Here is a 27,237-nt window from a genome sequence, read left to right as displayed (position 1 = left end):
CCGCCCGCCCGCGCGCTCATTTCGTCAGTTGGCTTCGGCATACGGAGGTCATTCCCAGTCTAAGATTAGACCAGACTGAGGGTTGTGGCAGCAGGATCGGTAGCACGTAGAGGGGGACCCGGTCGATCCCCGGCTTGTGCATCCCGCCCCTCTGGCCGGTTGAGCTCTCGCACGCATGTTTCGTGGGTTGACTTAGGCATACGACGTTCATTCCCAGTTTAAGCATACAGAGTTCATTTTAAGTCTAAGCATACGGAGTTCATTCCCAGTCTAAGATCGGACCAGACCGAGGGTTGTGGCAGCACATGGTGGGCTCAGGCATGTGCTGGTGCTGCATTTTTCTTCGCCGGGCACCATCGCTAGAGCATCGTCGGAGAACCTGACCGGCGGGATTAGGGTTCCGATGATAGGGGGCCGGGGGGTGTGCGCACATGATGTGCGATGGGTGCTGGTACTTGGCCCTTATATTGGCCTCCTATCCCTCATCAAACCTCGAGAAGTCACACCCCCTTAAAGAGCATTTAAGATCTTACAGGTTTGCTGCCAGTAGCCATAAAGTGTCTGAGATGGGGACACTTTTTTCAAATGGTCACAAAATCTTGTACACTTCGAGTTTTTAGCTGAATTTTTTTTGCATGCCAACAAAAATACAAGGATCACTTCTACCAAGTTTGGGGCCAATAATCCTTTCGAAAAAATTTTAAAAAATTTGAAATCACAAAAAGTTTTAAAAATCGTGAAAAATAGAAAACCAGTTGTCTTGCCATGAAACTTCACGTGAAGGCTTAAGGGACCATTGTATGAGTTTACAAGCCATAAAAATGGCATTGGCATGCAGAAATATGAAGATGTACCTAAACCCACCTACCACCCTATCGATCCACGACTTGCGCATCTCGTCTCTCTGGCCGGCGTAGTGCCCGCTCGCCCGCCCACTCACTCATTTCGTCGGTTGGCTTAGGCATACGGAGTTCATTCCCAGTTTAAGATCGGACCGGACTGAGGGTTGTGGTAGTAAGATCGACAGCACATAGAGGGGGAACCGGCTGAACCCTGACTTGCACATCCCGCCCCTCTGGTCGGCCGGTTGAGTGCCCACACGCTCGTTTCATGGGTTGACTTAGGCATACGAAGTTCATTCCCAGTCTAAGCATACAGAATTCATTCCCAGTCTAAGATCGGACCGAACTGAGGGTTGCGGCAGCACATGCTGGGCTCGGGCATGTGCTGGTGCCGTATTTTTCTTCACCAGGGCACCATCGCCGGAGCATCGTCGGAGAACCTGACCGACGACATTGGGGTTCCGGCGATCGGGGGGGCCGGAGGGGTGTGCGCACATGATGTGCGATGGGTGCCGGTACTTGGCCTTTAGATTGGCCCCCTTTCCCTCATCAAACCTCAAGAACTCACACCCCCTTAAAGAGCATTTGAGATTTTACAGGTTTGCTACCAGTAGCCATTAAAGTGTCTGAAATGGGGACACTTTTTTCAAATGGTCTCAAAATCTTGTATACTTCGAGTTTTTAGCTGAATTTTTTTGTGCATGCCAAAAAAATAAAAGGATCATGTCTACCAAGTTTGGGGCCAAAACTCCTTCCAAAAAATTTTTAAAAAATCTCGAACTATGAAATTTTTCAAAAATCATGAAAAATAGAAAATGAGGCGTCTTGCCATGAAACTTCATGTGCAGGCTTAAGGGACCATTGTATGAATTTACAAGCCATAAAAATGGCATTGGCATGCAAAAATATGAAGATGTGCCTGAACCCACCTACCACCCTATCGATCCATGGCTTGGCCATCCTGTCTCTCTGGCCGGCTGAACTCCTGCACGCTCGTTTCGTGAGTTGACTTAAGCATACGGAGTTCATTCCCAGTCTAAGATCAGATCAGATCGAGGGTTGCTGCAGCACATGCTACGCTCAGGAATGTGTTGGTGCCGTATTTTTCTTCGACGGGGCACCATCACCGGAGCATCGTCGGAGAACCTGACCGGCGACATTGGGGTTTCGACGATCGGGGGGGCCGGGGGGTGTGCGCACATGATGTGGGATGGGTGCTGGTACTTGGCCCTTATATTCACCCCTTATCCCTCATCAAACCTCGAGAACTCCCACCCCTTTAAAGAGCATTTGAGATTTTACAGGTTTGCTGCCTATAGCGACTAAAGTGTCAGAAATGGGGACACTTTTTTCAAATGGTCACAAAATCTTGTACACTTCGAGTTTCTAGCTAAATTTTTTTATGCATGCCAATAAAAATACAAGGATCATGTCTACCAAGTCTGTTGCCAAAACTCATTCCGAAAAAATTTTAAAAATTCCTAAACCACCAAAAGTTTCAAAAACCTTGAAAAATAACGTAAAGGGTTAAGGGACCATTGTATGAATTTACAAGCCATAAAAATGGCATTGGTACGCACAAATATGAAGATGTGCCTAACCCACCTACCAGCCTATCGATCCACGTCTTGCGCATCCAGTCTCTCTGGCCGACGTAGTGCCCGCCCGCCCGCCGCTCGTTTTGTCGGTTAGCTTAGGCATACGAAGTTCATTCCCAGTCTAAGATTGGACCGGACTGAGGGTTGCAGCAGCAGGATTGGCAGCACGCAAAGGGGGACCTGGTCGATCCCCGGCTTGTGCAACCCGCCCCTCTGGCCGGTTGAGCGCCTGCACGCTCGTTTCGTGGGTTGACTTAGGCATATGGAGTTCATTCCCAGTGTAAGCGTACGGAGTTCATTTCCAGTCTAAGATCAGACCGGACTGAGGGTTGTGGCAGCACATGCTGGGCTCGGGCATTTGCTGGTGCCGCATTTTTCTTTGTCGGGGCACCATCGCTGGAGCATCACCGGAGAACCTGATCGACGGTATTGGGGTTCCGGCGATAGGGGGCCAGGGGGGTGTACGCACATGATGTGCGATGGGTGCTGGTACTTGGCCCTTATATTGGCCCCCTATCCCTCATCAAACCTTAAAAACTCACACCCCCTTAAAGAGCATTTGAGATTTTACAGGTTTGCTGCCAGTAGCCATTAAAGTGACTGAAATGGGGACACTTTTTTCAAATGGTCACAAAATCTTGTACACTTCGAGTTTTTAGCTGACTTTTTTGTGCATGCCAAGAAAAATACAAGGATCACTTTTACCAAGTTTGGGGCCAAAACTCCTTCCGAAAAATTTTTAAAAAATCCCAAACCGTAAAAAGTATTGAAAATCGTGAAAAATAGAAAACGAGTCGTCTTGCCATGAAACTACACGTGAAGGCTTAAAGGGCCATTGTATGAACTTACAAGCCATAAAAATGGCATTGGCACATAGAAGTATATCGGCTCGTATCCCTCATCAAACCTCGAGAACTCACACCCCCTTAAAGGGCATTCGAGATTTTGCAGGTTTGCTACCAGTAGCCATTAAAGTGTCTGAAATTGGGATACTTTTTTCAAATAGTCACAAAATCTTGTGCACTTCGAGTTTTTAGCTAAATTTTTTTGTGCACGCCAAAAAAAATACAAGGATCACGTCTACCAAGTTTGGGTCCAAAACCCATTCCAAAAAAATTTTTAAAAATCCCTAACCGTAAAAAGTTTTAAAAATTGTGAAAAATAAAAAACGAGTCGTCTTGCTATGAAACATCACGTGAAGGCTTAAGGGACCAATGTATGAATTTACAAGCTATAAAAATGGCATTGGCGCACAAAAATATGAAGATGTGCCTAAACCCACCTACCACCCTATCGATCCACGGCTTGCGCATCCCGTCTCTCTGGCTGACCTAGTGCCCGCCCACCCGCCCGTTCATTTCGTCGGTTGGCCTAGGCATACGGAGTTCATTCCCAGCTAAGGTTGAACCGGATCGAGGGTTGTAGCAGTAGGATCGGTAGCATGCAGAGGGGGACCCGACTGATCCCCGGCTTACGCAACCCACCCCTGTGGCCGGCTGAGCACCCACACGCTCATTTCATGGGTTGACTCAGGCATACGGAGTTCATTCCCAGTCTAAGCATATGGATTTCATTCCCAGTCTAAGATTGGATCAGATCGAGGGTTGCAGTAGCACATGCTGGGCTCAGGCATGTGCTGGTGCCGTATTTTTCTTCGTCGGGGCACCATCGCCGGGGCACCATCGTCGGAGCATCGTCGAAGAACCTGACCGATGGTTTTGAGGTTGGGGCGATCAGGGGGCTGGGGGATTTGCGATGGGTGCTGGTAGTTGGCCCTTATATTGGGCCCATATCCCTCATCAAACCTCAAGAACTCACACCCCCTTAAAGAGCATTTGAGATTTTACAGGTTTGCTGCCAGTAGCCATTAAAGTGTTTGAAATGGGGACACTTTTTTCAAATGGTCACAAAATCTTGTACACTTCAAGTTTTTAGCTGAATTTTTTTATGCATACCAACAAAAATTCAAGGATCACGTCTACCAAGTTTGGGGCCAAAACCCTTTCCGAAAGAATTTAAAAAAATCCTGAACCCCAAAAAGTTTTGAAAATCATGAAAAATAGAAAATGAGTCATCTTGCTATGAAACTTCACGTGAAGACTTAAGGGACTATTGTATGAATTTGCAAGCCATAAAAATGGCATTGGCATGCAGAAATATGAAGATGTGCATAAACCCACCTACCACCCTATCGATCCACGGCTTGCGCATCCCATCTCTCTGGCCGGCGTAGTGCCCGCCCGCCCGCACGCTCGTTTCGTGGGTTGACTTAGGCATACGGAGTTCATTCCCAGTCTAAGCATACGGAGTTCATTCCCAGCTAAGATCAGACTAGGCCGACGGTTGTGACAGCACATGCTGGGCTCGGGCATGTGCTGGTGTCGCATTTTTCTTCGTCAGGGCACCATCGCCGGAGCATCGTCGGAGAACCTGATCGGCGGCATTGGGGTTCCGACGATCGGGGGTTCGGGGGGTGTGCGCACATGATGTGCGATGGGTGCTGGTACTTGGCCCTTATATTGGTCCCCTATCCCTCATCAAACCTTGAGAACTCACACCCCCTTAAAGAGCATTTGAGATTTTACAAGTTTGCTGCCTGTAGCCATTAAAGTTTCTGAAATGGGGACACTTTTTTCAAATGGTCACAAAATGTTGTACACTTTGAGTTTTTTGCTGAATTTTTTTGTGCATGCCAAAAAAAATACAAGGATCACGCCTACCAAGTTTGTGACCAAAACTCCATCCGAAAAAATTTTAAAAAATCCCGAACCGTAAAACATTTCAAAAATCATGAAAAATAAAAAATGAGTCGTCTTGCCATGAAACTTCATGTGAAGGCTTAAGGGACCATTGAATGAATTTACAAGCCATAAAAATGGCATTGGGAGGCAGAAATATGAAGATATGCCTAAACCCACCGACCACCCTATCGATCCACGGCTTGTGCATCCCGTCTCTCTGGTTGGCATAGTGCCCGCCCGCCCGCCCGCTCATTTGGTCGGTTGGCTTAGGCATACGAAGTTCTTTCCCAGTCTAAGATTGGACCGGACTGAGGGTTATGGTAGCAAGATCGACAGCTCACAGAGGGGGACCCGACCGATCCTCGGCTTGCGCATCTCGCCCCTCTGGCCTGCGGAGCGCCCGCACGCTCGTTTCGTGGGTTGACTTAGGCATACGAAGTTTATTCCCAGTCTAAGCATACAGAGTTCATTCCCAGTCTAAGATCGGAATGGACAGAGGGTTGCAGCAGAACATGCTAGGCTCGGGCATGTGCTGGTGCCGCATTTTTCTTTGTCGAGGTACTATCACCGGAGCATTGTCGGAAAACCTGACGGACGGCATTGGGGTTCCGACGATCGGGGGGGCCGGAGGGGTGTGCACACATGATGTGCAATGGGTGCTGGTACTTGGCCCTTATAGTGGCCCCCTATCCCTCATCAAACCTCGAGAACTCACACCCCCTTAAAGAGCATTTGAGATTTTACAGGTTTGCTGCCAGTAGCCATTAAAGTGTCTGAAATGGGGACAGTTTTTTCAAATGGTCACAAAATCTTGTACATTTTGAGTTTTTAGCTGAATTTTTTTGTGCAAGCAAACAAAACTACAAGGATGACGTCTACCAAGTTTGGGGCTAACACTCTTGCTGAAAAAATTTAAAAAATCCCAAACCATAAAATGTTTCAAAAATCGTGAAAAATAGAAAATGAGTCGTCTTGCCATGAAACTTCACGTGAAGGCTCATGGGACCATTGTATGAATTTACAAGCCATAAAAATGGCATTGGCAAGTAGAAATATGAAGATGCGCATAAACCCACCTACCAACCTATCGATCCACGGCTTGCGCATCCATTCTCTCTGGCCAACGTATTGCCCGCCCGCCCACCGGCTCGTTTCATCGGCTGGCTTAGGCATACGGAGTTCATTCCCAGTCTAAGATCGGACTGGACCGAGGGTTGTGGTAGCAAGATCAACAGCAAACAGAGGAGGACCCGACCGATCCATGGCTTACGCATCCCACCCCTCTAGCCGGCTGAATGCCCACACGCTCGTTTCATGTGTTGACTTAGGCATACGGAGTTCATTCCTAATCTAAGCATACGGAGTTCATTCCCAGTCTAAGCATACAGAGTTCATTCCCAGTCTAAGCATATGGAGTTCATTCCCAGTCGAAGATCGAACCAGACCCAGGGTTGCGACAGCACATGCTGGGCTTGGGCATGTGCTGGTGACGCATTTTTCTTCACCGGGGCACCATCGCCGGAGCATCACCGGAGAACCTGACCGGCGGCATTGGGGTTCCGACGATCGAGGGGGTCGGGGGGTGTGCTCACATTATATGCGATGGGTGCTGGTACTTGGCCCTTATATTGGCCCCCTATCCCTCATCAAACCTCAAAAACTCACGGCCCCTTAATGAGCATTTGAGATTTTACAGGTTTGCTGCCAGTAGCCATTAAAGTGTTTGAAATTGGGACACCTTTTTAAAATGGTTACAAAATCTTGTACACTTCGAGTTTTTAGCTGAATTGTTTTGTGCATGCCAACAAAAATAAAAGGATCACGTCTACCAAGTTTGGGGGCAAAAATCCTTCCAAAAAAATTTTAAAAAATCCCGAACCACAAAAAGTTTTAAAAATCATGAAAAATAGAAAATGAGTCATCTTGCCATGAATTTTCACGTGAAGGCTTAAGGGACCATTGTATGAATCTACAAGACATAAAAATGGCATTGGCATGCAGAAATATGAAGATGTGCCTAAACCCACCTACCACCCTATCGATCCACGGCTTGCGCATCCCGTCTCTCTGGCCGACGTAGTGCCCACCCGCCCCTTCGCCCGCACGTTTCATCTGTTGGCTTAGGCATACTGAGTTAATTCCCAATCTAAGATCAGACCGAATCGAGGGTTGCGGCAGTTGGATCGGTAGCACGCAGAGGGTGACCCGATCGATCCCCGGCTTAGCATCCCGCCCCTCTGGCCGGCTGAGCGCCCGCACGCTTGTTTCGTGGGTTGACTTAAGCATACGGAGTTCATTCCTAGTCTAAGATCAAATCGAACCAAGGGTTGCAATAGCACATGTTGGGCTCGGGCATGTGTTGGTACCATATTTTTCTTCGTTGGGGCACCATCGTCGGAGCATCACCGGAGAACCTGACCGACGGCATTCGGGTTCCGACGATCGGGGGGGCCGGGGGGTGTGCACATGATGTGCGATGGGTGCTGGTACTTGGCCCTTATATTGGCCCCCTATCCCTCATCAAACCTGGAGAACTCACACCCCCTTAAAGAGCATTTGAGATTTTACAGGTTTGCTGCCTGTAGCCATTAAAGTTTCTGAAATGGGGACACTTTTTTCAAATGGTCACAAAATCTTGTACACTTCGAGTTTTTAGCTGAATTGTTTTGTGCGTGCCAAAAAAAGTACAAGGATCACATCTACCAAGTTTGGGGCTAAAACTCCTTTCAAAAAAATTTTAAAAAATCTTGAACCGTAAAAAGTTTCAAAAATCATGAAAAATAGAAAACGAGTTGTCTTGCCATGAAACTTCACGTGAAGGCTTAAGGGACCATTGTATGAATTTACAAGCCATAAAAATGGCATTGGCATGTAGAAATATAAAGATGTGCCTAAACCCACCTACCACCTTATCGTTCCACGACTTACGTAGCCCGTCTCTTTGGCGGCATAGTGCCCACCCGCCCGCCCGCTCGTTTCGTTGGTTGGCTTAGGTATACGGAGTTCATTCCCAGTCTAAGATTAGACCGGTATAAGGGTTGCGGCAGTAGGATCAGTAACACATAGAGGGGGACCCGACCAATCCCCGACTTGTGCATCCTACCCCTCTGGCCGGTTGAGTGCCCGCACGCTCGTTTCATGCGTTGACTTAGGCATACAGAGTTCATTCCCTGTCTAAGCATACAGAGTTCATTCCTAGTCTAAGATCAGATTGGACCGAGGGTTGCGGCAGCACATGCTGGGCTCGGGCATGTGCTGGTGCCACTTTTTTCTTCGTCGGGGCACCATTACCAGAGCATCGTTGGAGAACCTGACCGGCAGTATTGGGGTTCCGACGATCGAGGGGGCCGAGGGGGTGTGCGCACATGATGTGCGATGGGTGCTAGTACTTGTCCCTTATATTCGCCCCCTATCCCTCATCAAACCTCAAGGAATCGCACCCCCTTAAAGAGCATTTGAGATTTTACATGTTTGCTGCCAGTAGCCATTCAAGTGTCTGAAATGGGGACAGTTTTTTCAAATGGTCACAAAATCTTGCACGCTTCGAGTTTTTAGTTGATGTTTTTTATGCATGCCAAAAAAAATACAAGGATCACGTCTGCCAAGTTTGGGGCCAAAACTCCTTTCGAAGAAATTTTAAAAAATCCTGAACCTCAAAAAGTTTCAAAAATCATGAAAAATAGAAAACGAGTCGTCTTGCCGTGAAACTTCACGTGAAGGCTTAAGGGACCATTGTATGAATTTACAAGCCATAAAAAAGGCATTGGCTTGCAGAAATATGAAGATGTGCCTAAACCCACCTACCACCCTATCGATCCACGGCTTGCGCATCCCGTCCCTCTGGCCAGCGTAGTGCCCGCCCGTCCGCCCTCCAGCCCGTTCATTTTGTCGATTGGGTTAGGCATACGGAGTTCGTTCCCAGTCTAAGATCAAACTGGATCGAGGGTTACGGCAGCACGCAGAGGGGGACCCTGCCGATCCCCGGCTTGCGCATCCTGACCCTCTGGCTGGCTGAGCGCCTGCACGCTCATTTCGTGGGTTGACTTAGGCATACGGAGTTCATTCCCAGTCTAAGCATACAGAGTTCATTCCCAGTCTAAGATCGGACTAGACCAAGGGTTGCGCCTGCACATGCTAGGCTTGGGCATGTATTGGTGTCGCATTTTTCTTCGACGGGGCACCATCGTCGGAGCATCACCGGAGAACCTGACCGGCGGCATTGGGGTTCAGGCGATCGGGGGGGCCGGGGGGTGTGCGCACATGATGTGCGGTGGGTGCTGGTACTTGGCCCTTATATTGGCCCCCTATCCCTCATCAAACCTCAAGAACTCACACCTCCTTAAAGAGCATTTGAGATTTTACTGGTTTGCTGCTAGTGGCCGTTAAAGTGTCTGAAATAGGGATAATTTTTTCAGTTGGTCATAAAATATTGTATACTTCGAGTTTTTAGCTGAATTTTTTTGTGCATGCCAACAAAAATACAAGGATCACGTCTACCAAGTTTGGGGCCAAAACTCCTTCCAAAACAATTTTAAAAAATCCTAAATCGTAAAAGGTTTTGAAAATCGTGAAAAATAGAAAATGAGTCGTCTTGACATGAAACTTCACTTGAAGGCTTAAGGGACCATTGTATGAATTTATAAGACATAAAAATGGCATTGGCACGTAGAAATATGAAGATGTGCCTGTCATAATATCTAGATCCAGGGATCTATCGCTAGACATTGACTTTTAGGGAGTCGCCACCAATCTTTTTTGTCTAGGTGTGATTGGCCACCTAAAGAATCTGTCCCTTCAGGGAACACCTAAGTTTAAGGGTCCCTAAAAGAATAGGTTCAGGTCTACTAACCAGAACAGCGTTCGGGAGTTCGGTTACGTGTGAAGAAGGTTATAGCACCCTCACAACGCCAATTAAAAGATGGTACCAGCTTAAATTTGTGTTATCCAAAAGCCTTAAAATTTTACCAAGTAATTAATTATTGGAAATTTTCTCAATTGACTCTAATACTTTTAGCAGAAAATTGAGAAAATTCCCTCACCTCAAGAGTATGCAAGAAAAACTACTGTTTCACTTGCAGAGGCTCCGTCGTCGGATTATTTAAAGAAAAAAAAATCAAAAATCAAAATAAAAGGGAATGAAAGGATGTTTGTTTTTGTGTAGGGAAAATTGATACTTTCAACTTTTCCCCAAAAATATTTTTTGAAAATTTATTTTTAAGGAAAATTGGTATTTTCAACTTTTACTCAAAAATATTTTTTTTTAAACTTTGATTTCCAAGGAAAATTGATACTTTCAACTTTTCCTCAAAAATCCCTTTTTGAAAATTTATTTCTAAGGAAAATTGATATTTTCAACTTTTCCTTAAAAATATATTTTTTGAAAATTTGATTTCCAAGGAAAATTGATACTTTTAACTTTTCCCTAAAAATATTTTTTTTGAAAATTTGATTTCCAAGGAAAATTGATACTTTCAACTTTTCCTCAAAAATATTTTTTTTGAAACTTTGATTTCCAAGGAAAATTGATACTTTCAACTTTTCCTCAAAAATCCCTTTTTGAAAATTTATTTCTAAGGAAAATTGATATTTTCAACTTTTCCTTAAAAATATTTTTTTTTGAAAGTTTTGATTTTCATTTAAAGAAAATAGAATAATAAAAAAAATAAATAAAAATAAAAAAATAAAGAAAAGTAAAAAAAAAAATAAAGATGAAAAGAATATTAAATAAAAATAATCTAAATAAAAAATAAAAAAACAAATAAACAAAAAAATGAAAAAAAATACATGCTCAGATCGCGGCTCGGCTCGGCTCAAGGAAGAAAAACGGCTCAGAGGGGTGGCTTGGAGCTCGGCTCGACTTGGAGGGGGTAGGCACACGCGGGTCAGGAAGCGGGTTAGCGCTCGAGTCGGGTCGGGTCTCGGCAAAATGCGCGGATCCTCTAGTTTACCTAAGGCCTAAAACGACGTCGTTTTGAGAGGGTATAAAAGGCACTTCCCTCTATTTTTTGGCAGAACACTCCTTCCTTCTCTCTCTCTTCTTCCCTTTTTCCTCTCCCTTCTCTCTAAAAGTTGAAGAACTCCGGTTGAATATCGATCGAATTTTGGAAAATATGGTCGAAATCTGGAAAATTTCATCGGAAGTTTACCAAAAGTTGATCGAAAGATCATCGGTTTCTGGGATTCTTTGTCGAAAACTGGGCAGGTCACCGAAAACTTCAAGTTTGGTCAAAATTTTTGTCGAAAAATTCAAACTTCACCGAAAAATTCATCGGAATCTGGAATTTCCAAAAATTTCCAAAAAAAAAATCGCCAAAAAACTTCAAAAAAATTCTTCTCACTCCCAGAACACCCTTAAACCTTTTCTTAGCTCTCTATCTGTCCCTATTCTCTCAATCAGTAGCTTTTGCTTACTATTTTTCTGTGTGTTTGCATCTGTTCCAGGGGTCCTTTATATAAGGATTTGTCAGGAGTTCCTGATCAATCCCAATTCCTCTTTGGATGGGGATTCAATCTTTGAATCCAATCTGGACTCTTCTGATTGAATCCCCATTCCCAGTAGGATTCTTCAGCTTCAATCTCAACCTTCCAAAATAAAAATCAAATAAATATAAAAAAAAATAGATAATTAGAACAGATAAATAAAAAAAAAGATATATTATAGGATAAATAAAATAACAGATATATAATTAGATAAATAAAAATACAAAAATAAATAAAATATAAAATAATAATAATAATAAATAAATTATAATATAATAATAAATATATAACTATATAAAAATACATATACATATTAACAGAAAAGAAAAAAAATAAAAATATACATATAATAATAATAAATAATAAAACACATAAAATACAAAAGAAAAGAAAGAAAGAAAAAAAATAATACAAAGTAAAAATTGCATTGGGCTTACCCATTTGGGCCAGGCCCAATTGATCTGGGCTTGGACCCAATTGGGTGTCTACAGCTGCCCCTTTTTGCACATTTTCTGTGAAACAGAAATTACGCAAAGACGTAGACACCCAATCAAGACATTGTCATTTTTTTGTTTTTTTTTTTGTTTTTTTTTTTTACCAAAGCTCTTCTAAACAGAGGCTCAACGACTTTGAGAAACCTAAATTGCTCCTCTAAACAGAGGCACCACAACTTTGAAAAAGTAAATTGCTCCTCTAAACAGAGGCACCACGACTTTGAAAAATAAATTGCTCCTCTAAGCAGAGGCACCATGACTTTGAAAAGTAAATTGCTCCTCTAAACAGAGGCACCACGACTTTGAGAAAGTAAATTGCTCCTCTAAACGAGGCACCACGACTTTGAAAAAGTAAATTGCTCCTCTAAACAGAGGCACCACGACTTTGAAAAGTAAATTGCTCCTCTAAACAGAGGCAACGGAACTTTGAAAAGTAAATTGCTCCTTGACAATCATGTCCAAAGGAGTTGAAAGTTGTGTTTGAAGGAATTTCAGGAGATTATGCCCAAAGGTCTTATAAATCAACCCTGATACCAGAAGACATCCTATTTCAAGGATTAGGAACTTACCTGGCAAGCTTCTTCTCAAATTTGCAAAATATCTTCATATCTGTCTTCTCCATGTGGGATGTTGCAGCACCTCTGCTTCTCGAATTTATACACTATACTTTCCTGAAAGTAGTGTATGCTGTGCAAATGCATATGAATTTCAATGCATGCTATGCAAATGTTGGCCAATTAATTCTTGTTTAATGTATGGTACTCAAATTTCTCAAGCTATTTTCTTAGGCATCAAGCCCTTTGATTCTTCAGAGATCCGATTACACTACTCTTCTAAGATCGAACCAGTGTAGCTCTCAATTATCTTTTCCACTCACATTCTTCCTTGTTCAGTTTCTCAATACTTTGGAATAAGCTTCATCGATCGATCATCACTTGAACATCATTCAATGAATTTCTCAACACTAACAAATTTCAAAACAAGTTTCATCCACCATCACTGCGTCATTACTCATAGGTGTCTCAGCATTAACCATTCCAAAACAGACTTTGTCCACTGATTGTTTTCATCATTCAATCATAACTTACAAGTCATATCGATCAATTAATCCTTGTACTCATCATTTGGTTATATCACTTTTCAAGATTTGCCCCATTATATTCTCCATTTGGTCACATCATATATCCTTCCAAATCATCTCTTTTAGGTTTCTACCATTTCTTCATTTTGTTACCACCATCATCTTAGATTTCTTTTCAAATGAATGCAAGACTTTTTTAAGCACATATTCATTAATTCATTATCATTTCAATTCTTGACAAATACAATGCAATCAAGCATTTTCTCAATTCATTCTAGGGGTGAAACAATAAGAGAATGCAAGGTGAATTATGGTAAAGATAATCAATGAAGATCTGTTTTGGTACAAAGTAAATGGGAAAGGAAATGAATTGGATACAAGTCATTGGGATGGATGGTATGTCCAAATGATGAATATTCAAACAATTCTCAACATTAATCTAGGATTCTTTTTCAAAAACTCATTCCATTTACAATTGAAGTCATATGGAGTTTGGCAAACTTTACCCCAGTCTTTGAGGGATCTTCAGATGTCTTTGATCTTCCATTCATGTGAGCCATTTGAAATGGATCTTTTTCTATCAACCTTTCAGGTTTTCAATTTGAATATCTTTTTTTCATTTTCTCATTTCTTTTTTTTTTTTTTCATCATCCATTGTTGATATCTTTCATGTAGCAAGATTCCACTGCTTCATCATGAGCATGTCTTTTGCTCAACATATGATCATTCAAGTTGAGTATTCACATTTGATCCAAATGGACTTTTCAAGGTTGTAATGTAGGCCAAGGTGAAGGGTCATAAAAAAAATGGATATAATAGGCTCAAAACATGTATTAAAAAGGTTCAAAACCAAAAGATCATTTGATACAATTTGGCATTTTGCCCCCCATCATTTCACTACTTTTTCTTTCCTCACACAAAGGATTCTCATTACTTTGCCCCAAGTCATGTATGGCATTTATTTTTCTTTTTCTTTTTTTTTTGAGACCTTTTGTGAAAATAATTTTTTTTTTCAAAAATTGCCCCTCAGTGTAGAGGGTGATCCTTGGTTAGGGTTCTTCAAAAAAGAAATCGTAACAAGCTCAAAGGGGTAGCAATAAATGGTTTTTCAAATGGTAAAAGAAAGATGGCCATTTTTCATCTCAATTGTGAATACCTTTCTTAAACATCATCTATTGAACAAAGCTCATGAATCTGTATAAAAGATTACACATCTTCAAGACATATCTATTTCACCTCCGGTAACAGCTTACTTTTTGCTCAAATCATCTTCTCATATTAATGTGGATGGGTTCTCAAAAATTAAATCCCAGAATTACTGTTATCATTGTCCAAATATTCATGATCCAAAATTTAAGAATGGGAATGTGAAGTTATGAAAGGTAACAGGGCATGGAATAATGGTCGAGTGAAAGAGAAAATGTAATGAAATGCATTAACTTGCCCTTATTAAGATGATAACAAGTGAAATCATATTGCAAAAAAGAAATCTTAACATTACTTTAAAAGAACTTTTAGAATGATAAGTGGCATTCAACCAATTTTAACATCCTCTTTAAAATCATGCCCTTAGGTAACCAAGTGAAAGATTTTTATCTCGCCCCATTGATTCATTGTGACTCTTCGTATTCTTGATCCTCAAACAAAATGATTGGGCTTTTCCTGTCGAGTTCTAAAGATACAGGCTTGACCATTTGAGCGACTGCTTCTATTATCATGCTCCCTGTTGTATTGCTTTTGGTGAAGGCAATCTTGTCAACATTTGGATGATATGCCAAAAAAATCATAACTTATGGGCTCGATCCAGTTAGAATGTTCAAGACACTTGGAGGAAAACCAACCGTCCTACACACGTCAGCCAGCTCCAAGCAGGTGATAGATACCAACTCGAAAGGTTTCAGTATTACAGCATAATTTGTAGCCAAATCAAGAGCTACTTTTCAGACGACCATCAACGGTGGATACTTCTATAGAGTAATCAATCCAATGACCCCAAGTGGTTCCTCAAGCACATAACTCTTAAACGTCTCAATAGGAAGAGAGATGGCAACCTTTTACTTTGTATCTAAACTTTCGGTAAGGTATGTATAGTACTCAAAACATCCAACAACATCACCAATGTCCCAAGTTGTTTCATCAAGTGGTTTCCCGTAATCAATTTCTCAAGCTTTGCTAATTCAAATTTTCTCTTTGTTGTTTTGGAAACGATGGCCCGTAAATACTTGGCATGAGCAGCATTAAAAGCTTAAGCCTAATCTTTGCTTTTGTTTCTAGAAAGAGCTCTCTGAGCAACAGCCACCGCAAGCTTCACATCTTCAGCTGTAGCTGCTGGAATATGATCGATGTTTTGTTCAATTGTAGGATAGATAATTGAAATTCACTTCTTGAAAATAGGCTCTCTCTGCTCACTGTTGATGAGTAACATTCGACTCAAAATTTGGACCACCATATTAGATCAGTTTGCCCCTAAAATCTTATTCAACTCCCCATTTAAATTTTTCCTGAGCTTTTTCTATTCTCTCAAGACGACTGAAATTTTCTTGTTCCATTAGTCTGGCTTGAGCTCTTGTATTGGTGAGTGGGGTTATTTGGTGGAGCTATCCTTGAACCTTCAGCACCACAATTATGATTAAAAATGCTATGCTATGCTTTATGTATGATGCGTCGATGCACGAATGAAATGTATATTTTACTGAATCAAATCTAATATGAAATGGATGCAAATGATTGTGTTAAAACATGATCATGAAAATAATGCAGATGCATACAATCAGACAAACAACATAGTTAGTTCCATGGATGAAATGAAAGTGATGCTGATGCATAATGTTACATACGATAATGAAAATGATGCACAAAGTTAAACAATCAAAATGATTAGATAAACACCCTTTTTGGGTCTTAATTTTAGGGCATATCTATCATTGGGTAGAAAGGGCTCTATCCTAGGTTTAGGCACTCTTAAGGTTTACTATATGCAGTTTTAAGGTCAAAATCTAAAGGTTCTCAAATTGCTCCTTACATCTTTGTCCATCACAAACTAGTAAGGCACCCTAATTCTCACCCATTATAGGCTACAAGCGGAAAAGGTTCAATTTGAGTGGGAGTATTTCGCTAGCCACTGCGGAGGCATTAGACCTCACGAAAGCAATAGGTACTTTACTCCCTCCTAAAGGGACGGAGCTCGGGTGTAGAGCTCATGTTATGCACATGCACATGAATGACATAATTAACAAAGTAAATAAACATGAATAAACAATAATACATATATATACAAAAAGGTTCAATTTTATTAGGCTTTTGGATAACACAAATTATTTGCTGGCCTGACTCTCAAAGTCCCCAGTGGAGTCACCAAGCTGTCATAACGTCTAGATCCAATGATCTATCGCTAGACATTGACTTAAGGGAGTCACCACCAATCTTTTTTGTCTAGGTGTGATTGGCCACCTAAAGAATCTGTCCTTTCAGGGAACAACTAAGTTTAAGGGTCCCTAAAAGAATAAGTTCAGGTCTACTAACCAGAACAGGGTTCGAGAGTTCGGTTACATGTGAGAAAGGTTATAGCACCCTCACAACGCCCATCAAAAGATGGTACCAGCTTAAATTTGTGTTATCCAAAAGCCTTAAAATTTTACCAAGTAATTAATTATTAGAAATTTTCTCAATTGACTCTAATACTTTTAGCAGAAAATTGAGAAAATTCCCTCACCTCAAGAGTATGCAACAAAAACTACTGTTTCACTTGCAGAGGCTCCGTCGTCGGATTATTTAAAGAAAAAAAATCAGAAATCAAAATAAAAGGGAATGAAAGGATGTTTGTTTTTGTGTAGGGAAAACTGATACTTTCAACTTTTCCCCAAAAATATTTTTTGAAAATTTATGTTTAAGGAAAATTGATATTTTCAACTTTTCCTCAAAAATATTTTTTTTTGAAACTTTGATTTCCAAGGAAAATTGATACTTTCAACTTTTCCTCAAAAATCCCTTTTTGAAAATTTATTTCTAAGGAAAATTGATATTTTCAACTTTTCCTTAAAAATTTTTTTTTGAAAATTTGATTTCCAAGGAAAATTGATGCTTTCAACTTTTCCTCAAAAATCCATTTTTCAAAAATTTATTTCTAAGGAAAATTGATACTTTCAACTTTTCCTTAAAAATATTTTTTTTGAAAATTTGATTTCCAAGGAAAATTGATACTTTCAACTTTTCCCTAAAAATATTTTTTTTGAAAATTTGATTTCCAAGGAAAATTGATACTTTCAACTTTTTCTCAAAAATATTTTTTTTGAAACTTTGATTTCCAAGGAAAATTGATACTTTCAACTTTTCCTCAAAAATCCCTTTTTGAAAATTTATTTATAAGGAAAATTGATATTTTCAACTTTTCCTTAAAAATATTTTTTTTTGAAAGTTTTAATTTTCATTTAAAGAAAATAGAATAATAAAAAAATAAATAAAAATAAAAAAATAAAGAAAAGTCAAACAAAAATAAAAAAAATAAAGATGAAAAGAATATTAAATAAACCTAATCTAAATAAAAAATAAAAAAACAAATAAACAAAAAAATTCAAAAAAAAAAACCTGGAGCGGCTCGGATCGCGGCTCGGCTCGACTCGGCTCAAGGAAGAAAAACAGCTCAGGGGTGCGGTTTGGGGCTCGGCTCGGCTTGGAGGGGGGTAGGCACGCACGGGTCAAGAAGCGGGTCGACGCTCGGGTCGGGTCGGGTCTCGGCAAAACGCGCGGATCCTCTCGTTTACTTAAGGCCCAAAACGACGTCGTTTTGAGAGGGTATAAAAGGCACTTCCCTCTGTTCTTCGACAGAACACTCCTCTCTTCTCTCTCTCTTCTTCCCTTTTTCCTCTCCCTTCTCTCGAAAAGCTGAAAAACTCCGGTTGAATATCGGCCGGATTTTGAAAAATATGGCCAGAATCTAGAAAATTTCACTGGAAGTTCACCGGAAGTTGACCGGAAGATCACCAGTTTCTGGGATTCTTTGTCGAAAACTGGGCAGGTCACCGGAAACTTCAAGTTTGGTCAGAATTTTCACCGAAAAATTCAAACTTCGTCAAAAAATTCACCGGAATCTGGAATTTCCAAAAATTTCCAGAAAATAAAATCGCCAAAAAACTTCAAAAAAATTCTTCTCACTCCCAGAACACCCCTAAACCTTTTCTTAGCTCTCTATCCGTGCCTATTCTCTCAATCAGTAGCTTTTGCTTACTATTTTTCTGTGTGTTTGCATCTGTTCCAGGGGTCCTTTATATAGGGATTGATCAGGAGTTCCTGATCAATCCTAATTCCTCTTTGGACGGGGATTCAATCTTTGAATCCAATCTGGACTCTTCTGATTGAATCCCCATTCCCAGTAGGATTCTTCAGCTTCAATCTCAACCTTCCAAAATAAAAATCAAATAAATATAAAAAAATAATAATAGATAATTAGAACAGATAAATAAAAAAAAAGATATATTATAGGATAAATAAAATAACAGATATATAATTAGATAAATAAATATACAAAAATAAATAAAATATAAAATAATAATAATAATAATAAATAAATTATAATATAATAATAAATATATAACTATATAAAAATACATATAAATATTAACAAAAAAGAAAAAAAATAAAATATACATATAATAATAATAAATAATAAAACACATAAAATACAAAAGAAAAGAAAGAAAAAAAAATAAAAAAAGAGAAAAAAAATAATACAAAGTAAAAATTGCATTGGGCTTACCCATTTGGGCCAGGCCCAATTGATCTGGGCCTGGACCCAATTGAGTGTCTACAGTGCCTAAACCCACCAACCACCCTATCGATCCATGGCTTGCGCAGCCCGTCTCTTTGGCCGGCGTAGTGCCTGCCCATCCGCCCGCTCGTTTCGTCGGTTGGCTTAGGCATACGGAGTTCATTCCCAGTCTAAGATCAGACCGGATCGAGTGTTGCGGCAGCAGGATCGGCAACATACGGAGGAGGACCTGGTTGATCCCCGGCTTGTGCATCCTGCCCCTCTGCCCGACTGAGCGCCCGCACGCTCGTTTCATGGGTTGACTTAGGCATACGGAGTTCATTCCCAGTCTAAGCATACGGAATTGATTCCTAGTCTAAGATCAGACCGGACCGAGGGTTGCGCCAGCACATGCTGGGCTCTGGCATGTGCTGGTGCCACTTTTTTTTTCGTCAGGGCACCATCACGGGAGCAGCGTCGGAGATCCTGACCGACGGCATTGGGGTTCCGACGATCGGGGGGGCTGGGCGGGTGTGCGCACATGATGTGCGATGGGTGCTGGAACTTGGCCCTTATTTGGCCCCCTATCCCTCATCAAACCTTGAGAACTCGCACCCACTTAAAAAGCATTTGAGATTTTACAGGTTTGCTGCCAGTAGCCATTAAAGTGTTCGAAATGGGGACACTTTTTTCAAATGGTCACAAAATCTTGTACACTTCGAGTTTTTAGCTGAATTGTTTTGTGCATGCCAAAAAAAATACAAGGATCCCGTCTACCAAGTTTGGCGCCAAAACTCCTTCCGAAAAAATTTTAAAAAATCTTGAACCGTAAAAAGTTTAAAAAATCGTGAGAAATAGAAAACGAGTCGGCTTGGCATGAAACTTCACGTGAAGGCTTAAGGGACCATTGTACAATTTACAAGCCATAAAAATGGCATTGGCTTGCAGAAATATGAAGATGTGCCTAAACCCACCTACCACCCTATCGATCCACGGCTTGTGCAGCCCGTCTCTTTGGCCGGTGTAGTGCCCGCCGCCCGTCCGCTCGTTTCGTCAGTTGGCTTAGACATACGGAGTTCATTCCCAGTCTAAGATCAGACCGGATTGAGTGTTGTGGTAGCATGATCGGCAACACGTAGAGGGGGACCCGATTGATCCCCGGCTAGCGCATCCTGCCCCTCTGGCTGGCTGAGCGCCTGCACGCTCGTTTCGTGGGTTGACTTAGGCATACGGAGTTCATTCCTGGTCTAAGCATACGGAGTTCTTTCCCAGTATAAGATTAGACTGGACCGAAGGTTGCGGCAGCACGTGCTGGGCTCGGGCATGTGCTGGTGTCATATTTTCTTCATCGGGGTACCATCGTCGGAGAACCAAGCCGGAGGTATTGGGGTTTCGACGATAAGAGGGGCCGGGGGGTTTGGAGACATGATGTGCGATGGGTGCTGGTACTTGGCCCTTATATTGGCCCCCTATCCCTCATCAAACCTCGAGAACTCACACCACCTTAAAGAGCATTTGAGATTTTACAGGTTTGCTGCCAGTAGCCATTAAAGTGTCTGAAATGGGGACACTTTTTTCAAATGGTCACAAAATCTTGTACACTTTGAGTTTTTAGCTGAATTTTTTTGTGCATGCCAACAAAAATACAAGGATCACATCTACAAGTTTGGGGCCAAAACCACTTCAGAAAAAAATTTAAAAAATCTTGAACTGTAAAAAGTTTCAAAAATTATGAAAAATAGAAAACGAGTCGTCTTGCCATGAAACTTCACGTGAAGGCTTAAGGGACCATTGTATCAATTTACAAGCCATAAAAATGGCATTGGCATGCTGAAATATGAAGATGTGCCTAAACCCACCTACCACCCTATCGTTCCACGGCTTGTGCATCCCGTCTCTCTGGCCGACGTAGTGCTCGCCCGCCCGTTCGTTTTGTCGGTTGGCTTAGGCGTACGGAGTTCATTCCCAGTCTAAGATCGGACCGGACCGAGGGTTGCGGCAGCAGGATCAGCAGCACGCAGAGGGGGACCCAGTCGATCCCCGGCTTACCCATCCTGCCCCTCTGTCCAGTTGAGCACCCGCACGCTCGTTTCGTGGGTTGACTTAGGCATACGGACTTCATTCCCAGTCTAAGCTTACGGAGTTCATTCCTAGTCTAAGATCGGACCAGACCGAGGGTTGCGACAGCACATGCTGGGCTCGGGCATGAGCTGGTGCTGCATTTTTCTTCACCGGGGCACCATCGTTGGAGCATCACTGGAGAACCTTACCGACGACATTAGGGTTTTGACGATCGGGGGGGCCGGGGGGTGTGCGCACCTGATGTGCGATTGATGCTAGTACTTGGCCATTATATTGGCCCCCTATCCCTCATCAAACCTCGAGAACAAACACCCCCTTAAAGAGCATTTGAGATTTTACAGGTTGGCTGCTAGTAGCCATTAAAGTGTCTGAATTGGGGACATTTTTTTCAAATGGTCACAAAATCTTGTACACTTCGAGTTTTTAGCTGATTTTTTTTGTGCATGCCAAAAAAAAATACAAGGATCACGTCTACCAAGTTAGGGGCCAAAACTCCTTTCAAAAAAATTTTAAAAAATCTCGAACCGCAAAAAGTTTCAAAAATCATGAAAAATAAAAAACGAGTCGTCTTGCCATGAAACTTCACATGAAGGCTTAAGGGACCATTGTATGAATTTACAAGCCATAAAAATGGCATTGGCACATAGAAATATGAAGATGTGCCTAAACCCACCTACCACCCTATCGATCCACGGCTTGCGCATCCCGTCTATCTGGCCGGCGTAGTGCTTGCCCTCTTGCCCGCCCACCTGTTTGTTTCACCGGTTGGTTGAGGTATACGGAGTTCATTCCCAGTCTAAGATCGGATCGGACCGGTTGGCTGGGCTCGGGCATGTGCTGGTGCTGTATTTTTCTTCGTAGGGGCACCATCGCCGGAGCATCGCCGAAGAACCTGACCGGCGACATTGGGGTTCCGGCGATCGTGGGGGTCGGGGGGGTGTGCGCACATGATGTGCGATGGGTGCTGGTACTTGGCCCTTATATTGGCCCCCTATCCCTCATCAAACCTCGAGAGCTCGCACCCCCTTAAATAGCATTTGAGATTTTACAGGTTTGCTGCAAGTAGCCATTAAAGTGTCTGAAATGGGGACACTTTTTTCAAATGGTCACAAAATCTTGTACACTTCGAGTTTTTCACTGAATTTTTTTGTGCATGCCAACAAAAATACAGGGATCACGTCCACCAAGTTTGGGGCCAAAACTCCATCCGAAAAAATTTTAAAAAATCTTGAACCGTAAAAAGTTTCGAAAATCGTGAGAAATAGAAAACGAGTCGTCTTGCCATGAAACTTCACGTGAAGGCTTAAGGGACCATTGTATGAATTTACAAGCCATAAAAATGGCATTGGCATGCAGAAATATGAAGATGACCCTAAACCCACCTGCCACCCTATCGATCCACGACTTGTGCAGCCCGTCTCTTTGGCCGAAGTAGTGCCCGCCTGCCCGCCCGCTCGTTTTGTCAGTTGGCTTAGGCATACGGAGTTCATTCCCAGTCTAAGATCAGATCAAATGGGGACACTTTTTTCAAATGGTCACAAAATGTTGTGCACTTTGAGTTTTTAGCTGAATTTTTTTGTGCATGCCAACAAAAATACAAGGATCACATCTACAAGTTTGGGGCCAAAACCACTTCAAAAAAAATTTTAAAATATCCTGAACCGCAAAAAGTTTCAAAAATTATGAAAAATAGAAAACGAGTCGTCTTGCCATGAAACTTCACGTGAAGGCTTAAGGGACCATTGTATCAATTTACAAGCCATAAAAATGGCATTGGCATGCTGAAATATGAAGATGTGCCTAAACCCACCTACCACCCTATCGATCCATGGCTTGTGCATCCCGTCTCTCTGGCCAAAGTAGTGCCCGCCGGCCCGTTCGTTTCGTCGGTTGGCTTAGGCGTACAGAGTTCATTCCCAGTCTAAGATCCGACCGGACCGAGGGTTACGGCAACAGGATCGGTAGCACGCAGAGGGGGACCCGGTCGATCCCCGGCTTGCGCATCCCGCCCCTCTGACCGACTGAAAGCCCACACGCTCGTTTCATTGGTTAACTTAGGCATACGGAGTTCATTCCCAGTCTAAGCATACAGAGTTCATTCCCAGTCTAAGATCGGACCGGACCGAGGGTTGTGGCAGCACATGCTGGGCTCGGGCATGTGCTGGTGCCGCATTTTTCTTCACAAGGGCACCATTGCCGGAGAACTTGATTGGCAGCATTGGGGTTCCGACGATCGGGGGGTCGAGGGGGGTGTGCGCACATGATGTACGATGGGTGCTGGTACTTGGCCATTATATTGGCCCCCTATCCCTTATCAAACCTCGTGAACTCACACCCCTTTAAAGAGCATTTGAGATTTTACAGGTTTGCTACCATTAGCCATCAAAGTGTCTGAAATGGGGACACTTTTTTCAAATGGTAACAAAATCTTGTACACTTCGAATTTTTAGCTGAATTTTTTTGTGCATGCCAACAAAAGTACAAGGATCACGTCTACCAAGTTTGGGGAAAAAACTCCTTCCAAAAAAATTTTTAAAAATCCAGAACCGCAAAAAGTTTTGAAAATCGTGAAAAATAAAAAATGAGTCGTCTTGCCATGAAACTTCACGTGAAGGCTTAAGGGACCATTGTATGAATTTAAAAGCCATAAAAATGGCATTGGCATACAGAAATATGAAGATGTGCCAAAACCCACCCACCACCCTATCGATCCACGGCTTGCGAATCCCGTCTCTCTGGTCGACGTAGTCCCCGCCCGCCCGCCTGCTCGTTTCGTCGGTTGGCTTAGGCATACGGAGTTCATTCCCAGTCTAAGATCGGACCGAACTGAGGGTTGCGGTAGCAGGATCGGCAAAACGCAGAAGAGGACCCGACCGATCCCCGGCTTGCGCATCCTACCCCTCTGGTCGGCTGAGCTACCGCACGCTCGTTTCGTGGGTTGACTTAGGCATACGGAGTTCATTCCCAGTCTAAGCGTACAGAGTTCATTCCAAGTCTAAGATCGGACCGGACCGAGGGTTGGGGCAGCACATGCTGGGCTAGGGCAAGTGCTGGTGTCGTATTTTTCTTCGTTGGGTCGCCATCATCGGAGCATCACCGGAGAACCTGACCGACGGCATTGGGTTCCAACGATCGGGGGGGCCGGGGGGTGTGCACACATGATGTGCGATGGGTGCTGGTACTTGGCCCTTATATTGGCCCCCTATCCCTTATCAAACCTCAAGAACTCACACCCCCTTAGAGAGCATTTCAGATTTTACAGGTTTGCTGCCAGTAGCCATTAAAGTGTCTGAAATGGGGACACTTTTTTCAAATGGTCACAAAATCTTGTACACTTTGAGTTTTTCACTGAATTGTTTTGTGCATGCCAACAAAAATACAAGGATCACGTCTACCAAGTTTGGGGCCAAAACTCCTTCCGAAAAAATTTTAAAAAATCTTGAATCGCAAAAAGTTTCAAAAATTGTGAGAAATAGAAAACGAGTCGTCTTGCCATTAAACTTCACGTGAAGGCTTAATGGACCATTGTATGAATTTACAAGCCATAAAAATGGAGTTGGCATGCATAAATATGAAATTGTGCCTAAACACACCTAGCACCTATTGATCCACGGCTTGCACATCCCGTCTCTTTGGCCGGCGTAGTGCCCGCCCGTCTACCCGCCCGCTCGTTTCGTCAGTTCGCTTAGGCATACGGTGTTCATTCCCACTCTAAGATCAGACCGGATCGAGGGTTATGACAGTAGGATCAGCAGTACACAGAGGGGGACCCGATTGATCCCCAGCTTGTGCATCCCGCCCCTCTGGCCGACTGAGCGCCTGCACGCTCATTTTGTGGGTTGACGTAGGCATATGGAGTTCATTCCCAGTCTAAGCATATGGAGTTCATTCCTAGTTTAAGATCGGATCAGACTAAGGGTTGCGGCAGCACATGCTGGGCTCGGGCATGTGCTGGTGCCGTTTTTTTCTTCGTCGGGTCACCATCACCGGATCATCATCGGAGAACCTAACCGGTGGCATTGGAGGCCGAGGGGGGTACGCACATGATGTGCGATGGGTGCTGGTACTTGGCCCTTATATTGGCCCCCTATCCCTCATCAAACCTCGAGAACTCACACCCCCTTAAAGAGCATTTGAGATTTTACAGGTTTGCTGCCAGTAGCCATTAAAGTGTCTGAAATGGGAACACTTTTTTCAAATGGTCACAAAATCTTGTACACTTCCAGTTTAGGGCCAAAACTCCTTTCAAAAAATTTTAAAAAATCCCGAACCAAAAAAAGTTTCGAATATCATGAAAAATAGAAAATGAGTCGTCTTGCCATGAAACTTCACGTGAAGGCTTAAGGGACCATTGTATGAATTTACAAGCCATAAAAATGGCATTGGCATGCAAAAATATGAAGATGTGCCAAAACTCACCTATCACCCAATCGATCCACGACTTGCGTAACCCGTCTCTCTGTTCGACGTAATGCCTGCCCGTCTGCCAGCCTGCTTGTTTCATCGGTTGGCTTAGGCATACGGAGTTCATTCCCAGTCTAAGATCGGACTGGGTCAAGGGTTGCGGCAGTAGGATTGGTAGCACGTAGAGGGGGACCCGGCCGATCCCCGACTTGCGTATCCTGCCCGTCTGGCCGACTGAGCGCCCGCACGCTCGTTTCATGGGTTGACGTAGGCATACGGAGTTCATTCCCAGTCTAAGCATGCGGAGTTCATTCCCAGTCTAAGATCGGACCGGATCGAGGGTTGTAGCAGCACATGCTGGGCTCGAGCATGTGCTGGTGCAGCATTTTTCTTCGTCCGGTCACCATCGTCGAAGCATCTCCGGAGAACCTGACCGGTGGCATTGGGGTTTCGACGATCAGGGGGGCCGGGGGGTGTGCGCACATGATGTGTGATGGGTGCTGGTACTTGGCCCTTATATTGGCCCCCTATCCCTCATCAAACCTCGAGAACTCACACCCCCTTAAAGAGTATTTGAGATTTTACAGGTTTGCTGCCAGTAGCAATTAAAGTGTCTGAAATGGGCACACTTTTTTCAAATGGTCACAAAATCTTTTACACTTCGAGTTTTTAGCTGAAGTTTTTTGTGCACGCCAACAAAAATACAAGGATCACGTCTACCAAGTTTGGGGCCAAAACTTCTTCCAAAAAATTTTAAAAAATCTCGAACCGTAAAAAGTTTTAAAAATCTTGAAAAATAAAAAACGTGTCGTCTTGCATTAAACTTCACGTGAAGGCTTAAAGGACCATTGTATAAATTTACAAGCCATAAAAATGGCATTGGCACGCAGATATATGAAGATGTGCCTAAACCCACCTACCACCCTATCGATCCACGGCTTTCGCATCCCGTCTCTCCGAACGGCGTAATGCCCGCCCGCCCACCCGCTCGTTTCGTCAATTGACTTAGGCATACGGAGTTCATTCCCAGTCTAAGATCAAACCGGACTGAGGGTTGCAGTAGTAAGATCGGCAGCACGATGAGGGGGACCAGGCCGATCCCCGGCTTGCGCACCCCGCCCTTCTGGCCAGCTGAGCGCCCGCACGCTCGTTTCGTGCGTTGACTTAGGCATACAGAGTTCATTCCCAGTCTCAGCATACGAAGTGCATTCCCAGTCTAAGATCGGATCGAACGAAGGGTTGCGACAGCACATGCTGGGCTCGGGCATGTCCTGGGCACCATCGCCGGAGCATCGTCGGAGAACCTGACCGGCGGCATTGGGGTTCCGGTGATCGGGGGCCTGGGGGTCTGTGCACATGATGTGCGATGGGTGCTGGTACTTGGCCCTTATATTGGCCCCCTATCCCTCATCAAACCTCGAGAACTCACACCCCCTTAAAGAGCATTTGAGATTTTACAGGTTTGCTGCCAATAGCCATTAAAGTGTTTGAAATGGGGACACTTTTTTCAAAAGGTCACAAAATCTTGTACACTTCGAGTTTTTAGGTAAATTATTTTGTGCATGCCAACAAAAATACAAGGATCACGTCTACCAAGTTTGGGGCCAAAACTCCTTCTGAAAAAATTTTAAAAAATCTCAAAGCCCACAAAGTTTCAAAAATCTTGAAAAATAGAAAACGAGTCGTCTTGCCATGAAACTTCACGTGAAGGCTTAAAGGACCATTGTATGAATTCACAAGCCATAAAAATGGCATTGGCACGTAGAAATATG

The sequence above is a fragment of the Durio zibethinus genome, chromosome 1 (genome assembly GCF_047325235.1).
Source record: "Durio zibethinus cultivar Kanyao isolate XHJ-2024 chromosome 1, ASM4732523v1, whole genome shotgun sequence".
NCBI classification, from domain to species: domain Eukaryota; kingdom Viridiplantae; phylum Streptophyta; class Magnoliopsida; order Malvales; family Malvaceae; genus Durio; species Durio zibethinus.
This window is presented reverse-complemented; position numbering follows the sequence as displayed.